This window comes from Chiroxiphia lanceolata, chromosome 5 (genome assembly GCF_009829145.1).
Source record: "Chiroxiphia lanceolata isolate bChiLan1 chromosome 5, bChiLan1.pri, whole genome shotgun sequence".
NCBI classification, from domain to species: Eukaryota; Metazoa; Chordata; class Aves; order Passeriformes; family Pipridae; genus Chiroxiphia; species Chiroxiphia lanceolata.
Genome location: NC_045641.1, coordinates 1,742,628 through 1,758,838, shown reverse-complemented (window position 1 = coordinate 1,758,838; position 16,211 = coordinate 1,742,628).

Genomic DNA, 16,211 nt, shown 5'->3' with positions numbered 1-16,211 from the left:
TGGCTGTTCCCTTGAGTCCTTTGTTCCATGTTCCCCCGAGTCCTTGTTCCCTGATCCCACCGCCTCTGCTGGAAGGGTGTTGGATACACCCAGAGCCTTCCAGTTTGCCCAGTGGATTTGCACTGGAAAATGGCTCGGGGGGTGATTCCCAAGCCACAGGATCCCATCAGGATGTCGTTGGGAGCCTGAGGAGACCAGGAAGGGGGGATGCCAAGGGGACAACAAGTGTCTGTGTCACCTTCTCTCAGGGAGCTCCGGAGCAGTCGAGGTGTTGCCCCGACACTTGCCCAGCCAGAGGAATCCTCCAGCTCCTCACTCCAGCTGGGTTTTCCTTCTCTTCCCACTTTCTCCCTCATTCCAAGTGTGTTCAGTGAGCTTTGTTCCCAGCAGGACCATGCTGAGCTCCTGGTGATCCCCAGGGATCCTTCCCAACCTCAGGGTTCAAACCTTGCCAAGGAATTCCAAGGCTCTTTGAGCTGAGCTTAATCCTGCTGCTGAGGGGGCTGCTTGGACTGTCCCTTCCCCCAGTTTTCCCCTTTTCCCATCCCTTGGGATCAGCCTTGTCCATGGCAGCGCATCCCCTGTCCCTCAGTGTCACAGTTTTCCCGGAGCTCCGTGTTCCCACCGTGGTGGAGCTGTCCCTGCTGGGCTGGGACACTTCAGGCATCCAGGATTTCAACCTCAGCCACATCCAGCTTGGAATTCCCTTGTCCCAAAGCCAAGGAGAGGGAAAGGTGGTTTAACAGCAAAGGAAAAATCCCAAAGTGTTGGAAAGGCCACTCGCCTTCTCCCACCCAGCAAATCCCTGAGCAGTGACACCTTTCCCAAACTTCTTCCCTCTGGTTTTATCAGCTCTCTTGGATATTCCCCTTCCCAGCTCCTTGCCCACCCGTGGCCTAATCATTCCTGGGAAGCAGAGTGGGAATAAAGGGAAAGGCTCCTTTCTGTGCTCCAGGCACTGCTGTGTTCCTGGCACTGGTTTGGCCTCAATCCCAAAAATCCCCTGTGGGAAGAGTTCCCTCCATCCCAACCAGAGCCGGTGTGGGGTTGAGGGGACCTGCAGCTCCATCCTGAAATCCTGAAGGATTTTCCTCTTTTCCCATCCCTTGGGATCAGCTTTGCTGTGTTGCCAGCACCAGTTTGGCCTCAATCCCAAAAATCCCCTGTGGGAAAAGTCCCCTCCATCCCAGGCAGTGTGGGGCTGAGGGGACCTGCAGCTCCATCCTGAAATCCTGAAGGATTTTCCTCTTTTCCCATCCCTTGGGATCAGCTTTGCTGTGTTGCCAGCACCAGTTTGGCCTCAATCCCAAAAATCCCCTGTGGGAAAAGTCCCCTCCATCCCAGGCAGTGTGGGGCTGAGGGGACCTGCAGCTCCATCCTGAAATCCTGAAGGATTTTCCTCTTTTCCCATCCCTTGGGATCAGCTTTGCTGTGTTGCCAGCACCAGTTTGGCCTCAATCCCAAAAATCCGCTGTGGGAAAAATTCCCTCCATCCCAGCCAGTGTGGGGCTGAGGGGACCTGCAGCTCCATCCCGAGATCCTGAAGGATTTTCTCTCCCAGTTCAATTTTTCCTGAGCCTGGAAAACCTTTTAAGCGTCAACCATGGGATGTTTCCAAGGATTTTGACCTCGGCTCTCACTTCCAGCTGTTTGGTGGCTCCACAAGGACCCGGGGAGAGGGAAAACCTTTAATCCCTCATTTTCCTCCTCAAATCTACTTACAAAGAGCTTCAGCTCCGCCCAGGAGGTGGGAAAAGCCACAAAAATTTGGGACGAGGAATTCCAGGGACAGGGAATTTCCTCAGTGCTCAAAATCCCATAATTCCAAATCCTGGGCCAGGGATTTGAGGGAGTTGTCCCACGCTGTGCTGCTCCCAGGTGGAACTCACTGGACATAAACTCGCCGAGTCTCTCCTTCCATCGAGGAATTTGCGCTTTGCCCCCAATTCCCGCTTGGAATTTTGTGGGATTTGGGATTTCCATTTATCCGTGTGCTCTTCGCTCCCAACACATCCAACAGTTCTTTGTTGCTGCCAGGGGGGGATTTTTTTTTTTTTTGAGCTTCCCGGTGTGTTCCCGAATATTCGTCACCCTTGGGAATCATGGAAGCGGCAGGAATTCCCTTCCCGCCGGAGCCAGAATTAGGATTTCAGTCCGGGGGTTTTCCCCCCAAAATGGGGCTGCTGATTTATTGGGGTTTAAGGTTTGCTGGAGGGACCAGAGCAGGGGTTTTTTTTTAGGAGAGGCTGGAAAAGGGAGTCAAAGCATCTTTTGGGATGGTTGGGTTGAGGGGGGTGGTTTTTTGGGATTTGGGGGTATTTTTGGGGGGCTTAGGGGGTATTTTTATTGGATTTAGGGCTTGTTTTTGTTGGATTTAGGGTGTAATTTTGTTGGGTTTAGAGGGTATTTTTTTGGCTTTAGGAGGGTATTTTTGTTGGGGTTTGGGGTCATTTTTTTGGGTTTAGGGAGTGTTTTTATTGGGTTTGGGGCGGTATTTTAGTTGGGTTTAGGACGTATTTTCATTGGGTTTAGGGGTTATTTTTATTTTGGTTTAGGGGGTATTTTTGTTGTGTTTAAGGGATATTTTTCTTCTGTTTAGGGGGTAATTTTGTGGGGTTTAGGATGGTATTTTTGTGGGGTTTAGGGGGTATTTTTATGGATTTAGGGCTTGTTTTTGTTGGATTTAGGGGGTATTTTTGTTGGGTTTAGAGGGTATTTTTTGGGCTTTAGGAGGGTATTTTTGTTGGGGTTTGGGGTCATTTTTTGGGGTTTAGGGGGTGTTTTTATTGGGTTTGGGGCGGTATTTTAGTTGGGTTTAGGATGTATTTTTATTGGGTTTAGGGGTTATTTTTATTTTAGTTTAGGGGGTATTTTTGTTCTGTTTAAGGGATATTTTTCTTCTGTTTAGGGGGTAATTTCGTGGGGTTTAGGAGGGTCTTTGGGGGGGGTTATGGGGTATTTTTATTGGATTTAGGGCTTGTTTTTGTTGGATTTAGGGGCTATTTTTGTTGGGTTTAGAGGGTATTTTTTGGGCTTTAGGAGGGTATTTTTGTTGGGGTTTGGGGTCATTTTTTTGGGGTTTAGGGGGTGTTTTTATTGGGTTTGGGGCGGTATTTTAGTTGGGTTTAGGACGTATTTTTATTGGGTTTAGGGGTTATTTTTATTTTGGTTTAGGGGGTATTTTGTTCTGTTTAAGGGATATTTTTCTCCTGTTTAGGGGGTAATTTTGTGGGGTTTAGGAGGGTATTTTGGGGGGGGTTTAGGGTGTAATTTTATTGAGTTTAGGAAGTATTTTTGTTGGGTTTAGGGTGTGATTTTATTGAGATTAGGAGGCATTTTTGTTGGGTTTAGGGGGGTTTGAGGGTGTTTTTTGGGGTTTAGAATGTATTTTTGTTGGGTTTAGTGGGTTATTTTTTGGGGTTTAGGGGTATTTTGGGGGATATTTTTGTTGGGTTTAGGGGAGTATTTTGGGGGATAATTTTGTTGGGTTTAGGGGGTATTTTGGGGGATATTTTTGTTTTGTTTAGGGGGTATTTTAGGGAATATTTTTGTTTTGTTTAGGGGTATTTTGGGATATTTTTTTTGGGTTTAGGGGGTATTTTAGGGGATATTTTTGTTTTGTGTAGGGGGTGGTTTTGGGGTGTTTTTAATGGGTTTAGGGGGTATTTTTGGGGTTATTTTTGTTTTGTTTAGGGGGTATTTTAGGGGATATTTTTGTTTTGTTTAGGGGGTATTTTGGGATATTTTTGTTGGGCTTAGGGGGTATTTTAGGGGATATTTTTGTTTTGTTTAGGGGGTATTTTTGGGGGTGTTTTTGATGGGTTTAGGGGGTGTTTTGTGGGATATTTTTGTTGTGTTTAGGGGATAATTTGGGGGGGTTAGGGGGTATTTTTCTTGGCTTCAGGGGTATTTTTGTTGGGTTTAGGGGGGTTCAGATGGGTATTTTGGGGGATATTTTTGTTGGATTTGGGGGGATATTTTTGTGGTGTTTAGGGGGTATTTTTGTTGTGTTTCAGGGGTATTTTGGCAGATATTTTTGTTGGGTTTAGAGGATATTTTTGTTGAGTTTAGGGAGTATTTTTGGGAATATTTTTGTTGGATTTAGAGGATATTTTTGTTGGGTTTAGGGGGTATTTTTGGGAATATTTTTGTCAGATTTAGAGGATATTTTTGTTGGGTTTAGGGGGTATTTTTATTGGGTTTAGGGGATATTTTTGGGAATCTTTTTGTTGGATTTAAAGGACATTTTTGTTGAGTTTAGGGGGTGTATTTTGGGGATATTTTTATTGGGTTTAAGGGGTATTTGGGAGGTTTAGGGTGTGTTTTTGTTCTTTTTTTTTAAAGCAGAATAAACCTGTATCCTCTTCAAAGCGTGTTGGTTTTATTTCTCCTCTCACACTTTGCTCTTGGGGACTGGAAAACCAACGGGGAATCCTGGAATCTGCAGCCATGGAATTGTTTAGGCTGGAAAAGCCCTCTGGGATCGAATCCAACCATTCCCAGCAGTGCCAAGGTCACCACAAATCCACAGGGATTTTAAATCCCTCCAGGAATGGGGATTCCACCCCTGCCCTGGGCAGCTGTGCCAGGGAAGTTTTTTTCCCCCCCCAATATCCCAATTTTCCCCCAGTTTTCTAAATGTGTATTTTCCCAATTTTATAAATACAAATTTCCCCCAATTTTATAAATTTTTACCATTTATTTTTTTAGTATTTTATAGTATTTTAGTATTTAATTTTTAATATTTTTCAGTATTTTTAGTATTTTTTTGTATTTTTTTAATATTTTAAAAGTACTTCTAAACTATTTTTAGCATTTATTTTTAATATTTATTTTTAGCATTTATTTTTAATATTTATTTTTACCATTTATTTTTAATATTTATTTTTACCATTTATTAGTAATTTTAGAAGTATTTTTAGTATTCTATTTTTTAGTATTTTTAGTCTTTAATTTTTTTGTATTTTTTAGTGTTTTATTTCTTAGTATTTATTTTTAAAATTTGTTGATTAGTATTAGTATTTTATTTTTAGCATTTATTTTTTAGGATTTTATAGTATTAATTTCTAGTATTTATTTTTTAGTATATTATAGTATTTTGTTTTAGTATTTATTTTTAATATTTTTCAGTATTTTAGTATTTTTATCATTATTTTTAATATTTTAAAAGTATTTCTAAAGTATTTTAAGCATTTATTTTTCATCTTTATTTTTAGCATTTATTAGTAATTTTAAAAGTATTTTTAGTATTCTATTTTTTTGTATTTATTTTTTAGTATTTTAGTCTTTATTTTTTGTACTTTTTAGTATTTTATTTCTTAGTATTTCTTTTTTAGCATTTGTTGTTTAGCATTCGTATTTTATTTTTTAATCTTTATTTTTTAGCATTTATTTTTTAGTATTTTATAGTATTATTTTTAGTGTCTATTTTTTAGTATTTTATAGTATTTTAGCATTTATATTTAATATTTTCAGTATTTTTTAGTAATTTTAGTATTATTTTTAGTATTTATTTTTAAGTATTCCTATTTTTAGCATTTATTTTTTAGTATTTATTTTTAGTATTTATTAGTGATTTTAAAAGTATTTTTAGTATTCTGGTTTTTTAGTGTTTATTTTTTCATATTAATTAACAATTGCATTCACATCAATTCAATGACATCAGAATGAAGGACAAAATAATATCAGAAAATAGAAAAACTAATTAACATTAATAAAATAGTCAAATGTACTTCACTCTCATTCAAATAAAAATTAAATTATTTCACAATTCAGTTCATATGACATCCGAATGAAGGACAAAATAATGCCAGAAAATAGGAGGAAAAATAATATTAAAAACTATTTAAATGTAATTTAAGCATCGGTTCCCCCTCAGCGTGTGGAAATCCAGGCACCCAGTGATGTCAAGGTAAATATCCAATGATCCAGAGGGATTTCTCTCCCACTAAAACTTGGGAATGCAGCCAGGTTGTCCTGCCAGCAATGCTCCTGAGGGCCTGAACTTGGAGGTTGAAACAATAAAATTTATTATTATTATTATTATTATTATTGTAATATCATTTAATAACATACAAATAAATAATAACACTTAAATGTGAATCAATAATGAAATATTCACTTAAATCATAAATTAAATAAGAAATTAAATAAGAAATTAAATCATAAATTAAATTAAAGAAGATGGGATGGTGCTTTTTGGCTTTCCTTGGAATTCCTGAGGCTGGATAGGGCTGGGATTCCCTCCCCCTTTTCCACCTGGAGCCAGGATGTTCCCGTTCCCCCCCGGGGGCTCCTGGTTTTCCCTCTTGCTCGGGGTTTGAGCTTTTTGTCCCGGTTGTGTCCTGGCCAGAGGATCCTCAGCCCCAGGGATGGGCAAGGACCTCCCGTGGGCTCAGAATTCCCAGGACAGGAAAGAAGGAAAGAACTTCCAGGGGATCCCTGACTTCGAGCAGGAAAAACTGTTTGGTTTTTTAGGGATATGGGGCCACTGAATCTTCCTCATTTTTTTTTTTCTGAGCTGAAATCTCCTTTATTTGTGCGCTGGGATTTGTAGGAACGGCTGGAGGGGGGGGTTCATCCTGCTGCTGGAATCTGCCCTGGGATGCAGTTCCGGCTTGGAGGGGTTTGGAGCTGTGGATCCCGGTATTCCCGGGAGGGTGAGGAGGGAGAACACCTGGAAGCACGGCTGGGGAAGGATTTTCGGGTCTTTTAGCAGCTCTTGGAGGCTTCTTTTAATTATTAATGGGGCTGGGATGGTGCTTTTTGGCTTCCCCTGGAATTCCTGAGGCTGGATGGGGCTGGGATTCCCTCTTCCTTTCCACCTGGAGCCAGGATGTTCCCGTTCCCCCCGGGGGCTCCTGGTTTTCCCTCTTGCTCTGGCTTTGAGCTTTTTGTCCCGGTTGTGTCCTGGCCAGAGGATCCTCAGCCCCCAGGGATGGGCAAGGACCTCCCGTGGGCTCAGAATTCCCAGGACAGGAAAGAAGGAAAGAGCTCCAGGAGATCCCTGACTTCGAGCAGGAAAACTGTTTGGGTTTTTTTAGGGATATGGGGCCACTGAATCTTCCTCATTTTTTTATTTTCTGAGCTGAAATCTCCTTTATTTGCGCGCTGGGATTTGTAGGAATGGCTGGAGGGGGGGGTTCATCCTGCTGCTGGAATCTGCCCTGGGATGCAGTTGCGGCTTGGGGGGGTTTGGAGCTGTGGATCCCGGTATTCCCGGGAGGGTGAGGAGGGAGAACACCTGGAAGCAGGGCTGGGGAAGGATTTTTGGGTCTTTTAGCGGCTCGTTGAGGCTTCTTTTAGTTCTTAATGGGACTGGGATGGTCCTTTGGCTTCACCTGGAATTCCTAAGGCTGGATGGGGCTGGGATTCCCTCCTCCTTTCCACCTGGAGCCAGGATGTTCCCGGGGGCTCCTGGTTTTCCCTCTTGCTCTGGCTTTGAGCTTTTTGTCCCGGTTGTGTCCCGGCCAGAGGATCCTCAGCCCCCAGGGATGGGCAAGGACCTCCCGTGGGGTCTGGAATTCCCAGGAGAGCAGGCAGGGAAGGGATTCCCAGGAGAGAGGGAAGGGAAGGGAAGAGAAGAAGGAAATCCTGTAGGAAAATGGCCCCAAGGGGGTGTGGATACCCACCATTCCAAGGGACTGATTGGAATGATGATCTTGGAGAGGTTTTCCTGCCTTAACGGTGCTGGGATTCTGAGTTGAGGCAGAGGTTGGGAATTTGGAATTTAGGAAATCCCACTTTTCCTTTCCTGGTCACGCGGCTGAAACTTCACTGTAGGGAAAGGGATCTTCCAGGAAATGGGAAATCCCGTAGGAAAATGGCCAATCCTCTAGGAAAATGGTCCCAAGGGGGCGTGGATACCCACCATTCCAAGGGAACGGTTGGAATGATGATCCCGGAGGGTGTTTCCTGCCCTAATGGGATTCTGGGTTGAGCCGCAGTTTAAAACCACAACTCCTTGTCCTGCATCACTTTTGGCACCTCCACGTGCCAACCGCAGCCCTGATCCTTTGGGAATTGCTTTGGAGCTGCACCAGCACCTCCCGATCGGCCCCGGGGAACGGCTCCCAAGGCGAATCCAATGGGAATTCAGCCCATTCAGCCCCTTAACGAGGCATTTAGGAGTTGGATGAGGCTCAATTAGGCTCAGCTGTTAAACCTGAGCTTACGGATGTTTCCCATCCCCTCCACCTGCTCACACCTGGAATCTTTATCCCCCCTGGAAACATTTTCTCTCCCCCTCTTCCCTCCCTCCTTTCCCCGAGCCGGCCCCTTCCTTCCCAAACATCCCAATTATTTTATCATCGTTTTGTGCCCACGAGGTAAAAAAATCTTCAGGTGGTTTTTTTTTTTTTTTCCCCTCCCCCCTTTCTCTCCCCCCCTCTTCGTTCCCACATTCCTAAAGCCCCATTCCCTCCTCTCTCCCAGCTGGAGAAGGGCTTGGAGGAGGGAATATTCCCGGGAAGCGGCCCCTCCTCCCTCCTCACAACTTCTGCTTCCCGGCGGCTCCGGAGTTTCCCCGGAGTTTCCCTGGACGCACATTCCCGGTTTTTGGGATAGGAGGGAGATTCCAACAAGAGGCAGCTCTTCCCAGGTAAGATTCCCGACCTCCCGCATCCCGCTTATCCCTCTGTCTTGTCCGTCCAGGAATCGGTTTTTCCCGGTTTTTTTGTCCCCCTCTTCCCATTCTCGGGTTGGATTTAAGGGAAGTGTGGAGTGAAAGGAAAAAGGGATGAGGGGGGAGCAGCCCCCGGGATGCAAATGGGATTCCCATTCCCCCCATTCCCTGGGGGCTGTCTCAGAAGTGCCTGAAATGTCCCAAAAACTCCTTTAAATGGGAATTTTTTGGGAGGGATTTCACTCTTCCCAGGATGGGAGGTGGCTCAGGGAGAGGTGGTGAAGGAGAGTTTTGTGGGATCATGGAATATCCCGAGTTTGGTGGTGCTGGGGGCAATGGTTGGAATGATGATCTTGGAGGGGTTTTTCCTGCTTTAAGGATTCTGGGATTCTGGGTTGAGCCAGAGTTTAGGAATTTTGGAGATCCCACTTTTCCTTTCCCGGTCATGTGGCTGAAACTTCACTGTAGGGAAAGGGATCTTCCAGGAAATGGGAAATGCTGGAGGGAAATGGGGAGGTCCTGGAGGGAAATGGGAAATCCTGGAGGGAAATGGGAATGTCCTGGGGGAAAATGGGAGTGTCCTGGAGGGAAATGGGAATGTCCTGGGGGAAAATGGGAGTGTCCTGCAGGGAAATGGGAGTGTCCTGGAGGGAAATGGGAATGTCCTGGGGGAAAATGGGAGTGTCCTGCAGGGAAATGGGAATGTCCTGGGGGAAAATGGGAGTGTCCTGCAGGGAAATGGGAATGTCCTGGGGGAAAATGGGAGTGTCCTGCAGGGAAATGGGAATGTCCTGGGGGAAAATGGGAGTGTCCTGCAGGGAAATGGGAATGTCCTGGGGGAAAATGGGAGTGTCCTGCAGGGAAATGGGAATGTCCTGGGGGAAAATGGGAGTGTCCTGCAGGGAAATGGGAATGTCCTGGGGGAAAATGGGAGTGTCCTGCAGGGAAATGGGAATGTCCTGGGGGAAAATGGGAGTGTCCTGCAGGGAAGTGGGACGTGCTGGAGGGAAATGGTGCCAAAGGGAGTGTGGATGACTCCAGGAGGGGAATGGCCTGGAATGGGTGGATGTGGCCATTCCCAGGTCCCAGCAGCAGCAGGAATCACATCCCTGGAGTGTTTAAAATCCCTGTGGATGTGGCAGTTGGGAACATGGATGAGTGTTGGCCTGGGAGTGCTGGGAATGGTTGGAATGACGATCTCGGAGGGGTTTTTCCTGCCTTAGTAATTCCATGATTCTTTGTTCAGCCGGACTTTAGTGCTCCTGATCCATGGAATTGTTTGAACTCTGTCAGAATAATCCCGGTTGTGCCTGAGTAAAGGGGCTTCCAAAGAGACTGGGAACAATCCCAACCCCTTTGGATTGATCTGGTTTTTCGGGATCATTTTGCACCTCTGCTTCCAAAGGGAGCATCTCCTCCTTGGGAATTGTCCCTCCGGTCGCTCCCAGAGATTCCCGTGAATTCCAGGAGCGTCAATCCCTTCGTATTTATTTACCAAACCAGCTTAAAATCCATATTTAAGGGATTTAGAGGGAATTGCAGCTCCATGAAAATCGATTCAATCCATTAAAAAGAGGCTGTGAGTTTTTCCCCCTTTTTTTTTTGAGGATTATTTCCGTCCAGGGAGGATCAACTCCCGTTTAATCCCATTTTTCCCGCCGTTTTCCTCCAGGTTTGGAAATGTCTTTATTGGGTTTTTTTTGTCTTTTAAAATGTTTTCCATGGAGGAAATTCCACCTGAGCTGCAGGAATGGCCCCAAGCAGGTTTTTCCCCGGGAATATTTCGAAGCCAAAGGAAAAAACTGGGAATTTTCCCGACGGCAAAGGATGTAAAAAATAACGGATGGAGCCTCAAATTGACACCAATTATTGGAATTTCCTCCTGGCTTCCAAGTTTTCCTTAATTTGGGAATAACAGGCTGCTTTGGGGACCTTCTTGGAGCTGACAGTGCTTGTAAGCTCTTGGGATTTATTCCATCCTTCGGATTTATTCCATCCTTTCCCTCTTTGTGCCCTGAGACCTTGATTTGATATGATTTTGTTTTATTTTTTGTTTTATTTTTTGTTTTATTTTTTGTTTTATTTTTGTTTTATTTTTTGTTTTATTTTTTGTTTTATTTTTTGTTTTATTTTTTGTTTTATTTTTTGTTTTATGTTTTGTTTTATGTTTTGTTTTATGTTTTGTTTTATGTTTTGTTTTTTTGTTTTATTTTTTTGTTTTATTTTTTTGTTTTATTTTTTTGTTTTATTTTTTGTTTTATTTTTGAGGGGTTTTCTTATTTATTTTTTTATTTAATTTTTTTCTTCATTTTTTCTTCATTTTTTCTTCATTTTTTCTTCATTTTTTCTTCATTTTTTCTTCATTTTTTCTTCATTTTTTCTTCATTTTTTCTTCATTTTTTCTTCATTTTTTCTTCATTTTTTCTTCATTTTTTCTTCATTTTTTCTTCATTTTTTCTTCATTTTTTCTTCATTTTTTCTTCATATTTTTTGCTGGTTTTTTGCAGTTTTTTTTTTTTTGGTTTTTGAAGCTTTTTGGGGGAGTATTTTGGGTTTTGTTGGTTTGGTTTGGGTTTTTTTTTATTTGGGCTTTATTTGGGATTTGGGGGTGTTTTTTGGTTTTGTTTGTGATTTTTTGGGGGTTTTTTGTGTGTTTTGGGGGGTTTCAGTTTTTTTTCCTTTTTCTTTTTTGTTTTAGTTTTGGGGGTTATTTTGGTTTTTGGGGTATTTTGGGGGGGGTTGGTGGGTTTTTTGGGGTTTTTTTGGGGGGGTGGTGGTTTTTTGTTTTGTTTTTGGGGTGTTTTTTATTTTTTGGTTTGGTTTTTTTGTTTGTTTTGGTTTTGAGGTTTTTTTTGTTGGGGGCACCTGATTTTTGGGGTTTTTGTTTGTTTTTTGGGGTTTTTGGCCTTTTTTGTTTGTTTTTGGGGGTGTTGAGTTTTCTGGTTTTTTGGGAGATATTTGGGGATTTTTTTGGGTTCTGTTTTTTTAGGATTTCTGTTGTTTTCTTGGCAGTTTTGGGGGCTTTTTGGGGTTTTTTTGTGTTTTTTTGAGGGGACCTGGGGGTTTCTGGTGTTGTTTTTTGTGGGGTTTTGGGGTTTTTTTGTTGTTTTTTGGGGGTTTTGGTTTTTTGTTTGGTTTTGGGGGGATTTTTGGGGGTTTTTTGGGGGGATTTTTTTTGGGGTTTTTTGACAGTATTTTGGTTGTAGTTTTTTGGGGGTTTTGGGGTTTTTTTGGGGGTGTGTTTGTTTTTTTGTTTGTTTGGGAGGGTTTTGGAGGTTTTTTATGGTACTTATTTTTTTGGACAGGGTTGGGGTTTTTTGGGTTTTTTGGGGGATTTTTTGGTGTTTTTTGGTGATTTATTTTATTTTTTTAATTCACTTTTGGTTTATTTTATTTTTTAATTCACTTTTGTTTCCCTTTTATTTCTTGTTTCTCTTTTATTTCTTGTTTCCCTTTTATTTCTTGTTTCCCTTTTATTTCTTGTTTCCCTTTTATTTCTTGTTTCCCTTTTATTTCTTGTTTCCCTTTTATTTCTTGTTTCCCTTTTATTTCTTGTTTCCCTTTTATTTCTTGTTTCACTTTTATTCTTGTTCCCTTTATTTCTTGTTTCCCTTTTATTTCTTGTTTCCCTTTTATTTCTTGTTTCCCTTTTATTTCTTGTTTCCCTTTTATTTCTTGTTTCCCTTTTATTTCTTGTTTCCCTTTTATTTCTTGTTTCCCTTTTATTTCTTGTTTCCCTTTTATTTCTTGTTTCCCTTTTATTTCTTGTTTCACTGCCAAAATTCCATGTTTCCAACCCATCTTTTCCTTTAGTCAATGAGGCTGTGCCTTGTTTTTCCCCATCCAAATATCCCGGAAAAATTCCATGGTGATATCTTGGTGACCTGCTAATACTGGGATATCTCCACACCTGGAATATCTCCCATTCCCTTCCCCTCCCAGTCTCTTGGTGCTTCCACACCCAGAATTCCCACTGTTTTCCCATTCAGACCAACCCCTTTATTTTAATTGCACATTTAACGGGAATTCTGGGATCTCCCTCCGTAGTTTTTATCCTGGAATCCCGGGATGGTTCGGGTTGGAAGGGACTTTTTGAAGGTTCAAGGGATTGTGAAACCCGGAGAAGTCACTCCTGGAAATTAAATTTATCAGGGATCAAGGATAAAGAAAAGATCAAGGGAATTGTTCGGATTCCTTGGAAAAGCCTCAAGTTGATGAGTCACCCCAGAATTCCAGGATGGTTTGGGTGGGAAGGGACCTTAAAGACCATCCAGTTCCAACCCCAGGGACACCTCCCACTATCCCAGGTTGCTCCAACCCAGCCTTGGACACTTCCAGGGATCCAGGGGCAGCCACAGCTTCTCTGGGAAACCCATTCCAGCCTCTCCCCACCCTCCCAGCCAGGAATTCCATCCCAATATCCCATCTGCTCCACATCCCTTTCCTGTGGGACCTCTCAGCCCCCTCTGGCTGCTCCATCACGATGGACTGGATCCCCAAGGAAGTCACTCCTGGATTTAGGAACCTGAAGAGCAAACCCAGGCTGGAATGCAGATGATTCCTGTCTGGAATGACCTTCCAGTGACCTTTTCTCCCTGATAATTTGTTGTGCCTCCTTTTTTTTTCTTCGATCCTCATTTTTATCACCAATATTCCCATTTAGGCTTTAATTTCCTCGCGTTGTTGCCCAGAAAAGGGAAAGGTTCTGAGGGAGCAAAGCTGAGCATTCCCCAGGATGGGCAAAGGGGAAGGAATTCCGGGATTTATGGACTTCAATGCCCATTTTTTTAAACCAAGATGAACTGGGGAAAAGCTCCTCTTGCCGCTCCAAACCTGCAGCTATAAATCCTCTTTTTTCCCCGCAGATGAACGACTTCCCAGGCTCTGGGCTGATCCCAGGAATCCAGAAGGAGCTTCTTCCCAAGGGAAATGTTGCTGTGTGCCCGGATCCTGGTGCTGGCCCTGGCTGTGCTGCCCTACGGAGCTGGGGCCGCCCATGAAGGTATGGAAAAGTGGGAGACCGGGAATGCAGCACCTTGGTGGGGGTGGTGGGACGCATCAGGGAGGAAAAGGCCTTTTCCAAGGAGCTCATGCCATGGATACACCCAGGGATGATCCCAGGGTGGAGCTGCAGTGCTGCTGCCTTTGGCTTTTCCATAGGATCCTTTTAGTTGGGATTCTGTGGATAATATGGAGCACCTGAGCTGGTCCCAAAAGGCAGGGATTAGGATTTCTGGGAAATCAGGGCTCTGCTCCTTTTCCTGCCTCTGATCCTGCTCCTGGCATGGATACACTCATGGATGATCCCAGGATGGAGCTGCAGTGCTACTGCCTTTGACTTCTCCATAGGATCCTTTAAATTGGGATTATGTGGATAACGGAGCACCCGAGCTGGTCTCAAAAATCAGGGATTAGGATTTCTGGGAAATCAGGGCTCTGCTCCTTTTCCTGCCTCTGATCCTGCTCCTGGCATGGATACACCCAGGGATGTTCCCAGGGTGGAGCTGCAGTGCTGCTCCCTTTGACTTTTCCATAGGATCCTTTTAGTTGGGATTCTGTGGATAACAGAGCACCTGAGCTGGTCTCAAAAATCAGGGATTGGGATTTATGAGGAAATTAGGACTCTGCTCCTTTTCCTGCCTCTGATCCTGCTCCTGGCATGGATACAGGAAAATGAGGAATTAGGGGGAAATTAAGGACAACAAATCCTGTTGCTTTGGGAAGCTTCTGATTACCCATGAGTTCCATCCAACCTGACTTTGGGTAATTCCAGGGATCCAGGGGCATCTCTGGATGGGAAAATTTCCTGGATGAGAACATGAAAATGAGGAATTAGGGGGAAATGAATCCTGTTACTCTAGGAAGCCCCTGATTGCCCATGAGCCCCATCCAACCCGACCTGGGACAATTCCAGGGATCCAGGGGCATCCCTGGATGGGAAACTTTGCCTGGGTGAGAACATGAAAATGAGGAATTAGGGGGAAATTAAGGGCAACAAATCCTGTTGCTGTGGGAAGCTCCTGATTACTCACAAGCCCCATCCAACCTGGCCTGGGACAATTCCAGGAATCCAGGGGCATCCCTGGATGGGAAACTTTGCCTGGGTGAGAACATGAAAAGGAGGAATTAGGGGGAAATTAAGGACAACAAATCCTGTTGCTGTGGGAAGCTCCTGATTACTCACAAGCCCCATCCAACCTGACCTTGGACAATTCCAGGCATCCAGGGGCATCCCTGGACGGGAAACTTTTCCTGGGTGAGAACATGAAAATGAGGAATTAGAGGGAAATAAATCCTGTTGCTGTGGGAAACTCCTGATTATCCACTTTATCCCACCTCTGCCTCCCTTCCCTCGCTGTGGAATCCTGGGAGCTCGCGAGTCTCCATAGGGGGGTTTCCCTGCTCCCTGGCTCATTCCAAAGGGTGGGATGAGCCTCCCTACCCCTCTCCTCCCTCTCAGCCTGCAGGACAGCAGAGCTGGCCGACGTTCTGTTCCTCGTGGGACAATCCCAGGGCGTGGGCAGGGAGAGCTCCCGGCTGCTCCAGGACTTCGTCGACAGCACAGCGCGTTCCTTGGAGAACCCAGGAATGGGGAAAGGAGGGATCCGGATGGGAGCAGTGCTCTACGGGGAGGAACCAAGGTGGGTCTGTCCTTCCTCCCCCTCCAGCAGCTTCTGTGGGGTTCCTACAGCCCTGGAACCCTCTGGGGGCAACCATGGCTTGAGTTCTGGAGCAAGGGTTGAGTTCCTGAGCAAGGGTTCCACCACCTGCACCTCGAGGTGCTTGGCCATGGGGAGGAACCAAGGTGGGTCTGTCCTTCTTCCGCCATCACCAGCTCCTGTAGGGTTCCTACAGCCCTGGAACCCAAGATGGGCAACCATGACCCCATGGTTGAGTTTCTGAGCAAGGGTTCAACCTCTTGAGCTGAGGGTTCAACCCTGAGTACCACCAGCACCTCGAGGTGCTTGGCCACGGGGATGAACCAAGGTGGGTCAGTCCTGTCTCCACCTCCAGCAGCTCCCGTAAGGTTCCTACAGCCCTATAATCTCTGTGGCCAACCATGACCCCATGGTTCAAGAGTTGAACCCTCACCAATGTCACCAGCACCTTGAGTTTCTTGACCATGGGGATAAACCAAGGTGGGTCAGTCCTTTCTTCATCATCACCAGCTCCTGTAGGGTTCCTACAGCCCTGTAAGTCCAGATGGCCAACAATGTCCCCATGGCTCAAGAGCTGAACCCTCAGACCCTACAGGTGCTTGACCACAGGGAGAAACCAATGTGGGTCCGTCCTTCCTTCCCTTCCAGCAGCTCCTGTAGGGTTCCTACAGGCCCTGGAACCCTCTGTGGGCAACCATGACCCCATGGCTCAAGAGTTTAACCCTCAGACCCTACAGGTTCTTGGCCACGGGGAGGAACCAAGGTGGGTCAGTCCTTCCTCCACCATCATCAGTTCCTGTAGGGTTCCTACAGCCCCGTAACTCAAGATGGGCAACAATGTCCCCATGGTTGAGTTCCTGAGCAAGGGAACCCTCTTGAGCTGAGGGTTCAACCTTTAGCAGTCACCAGCACCTTGAGGTGCTTGGCCA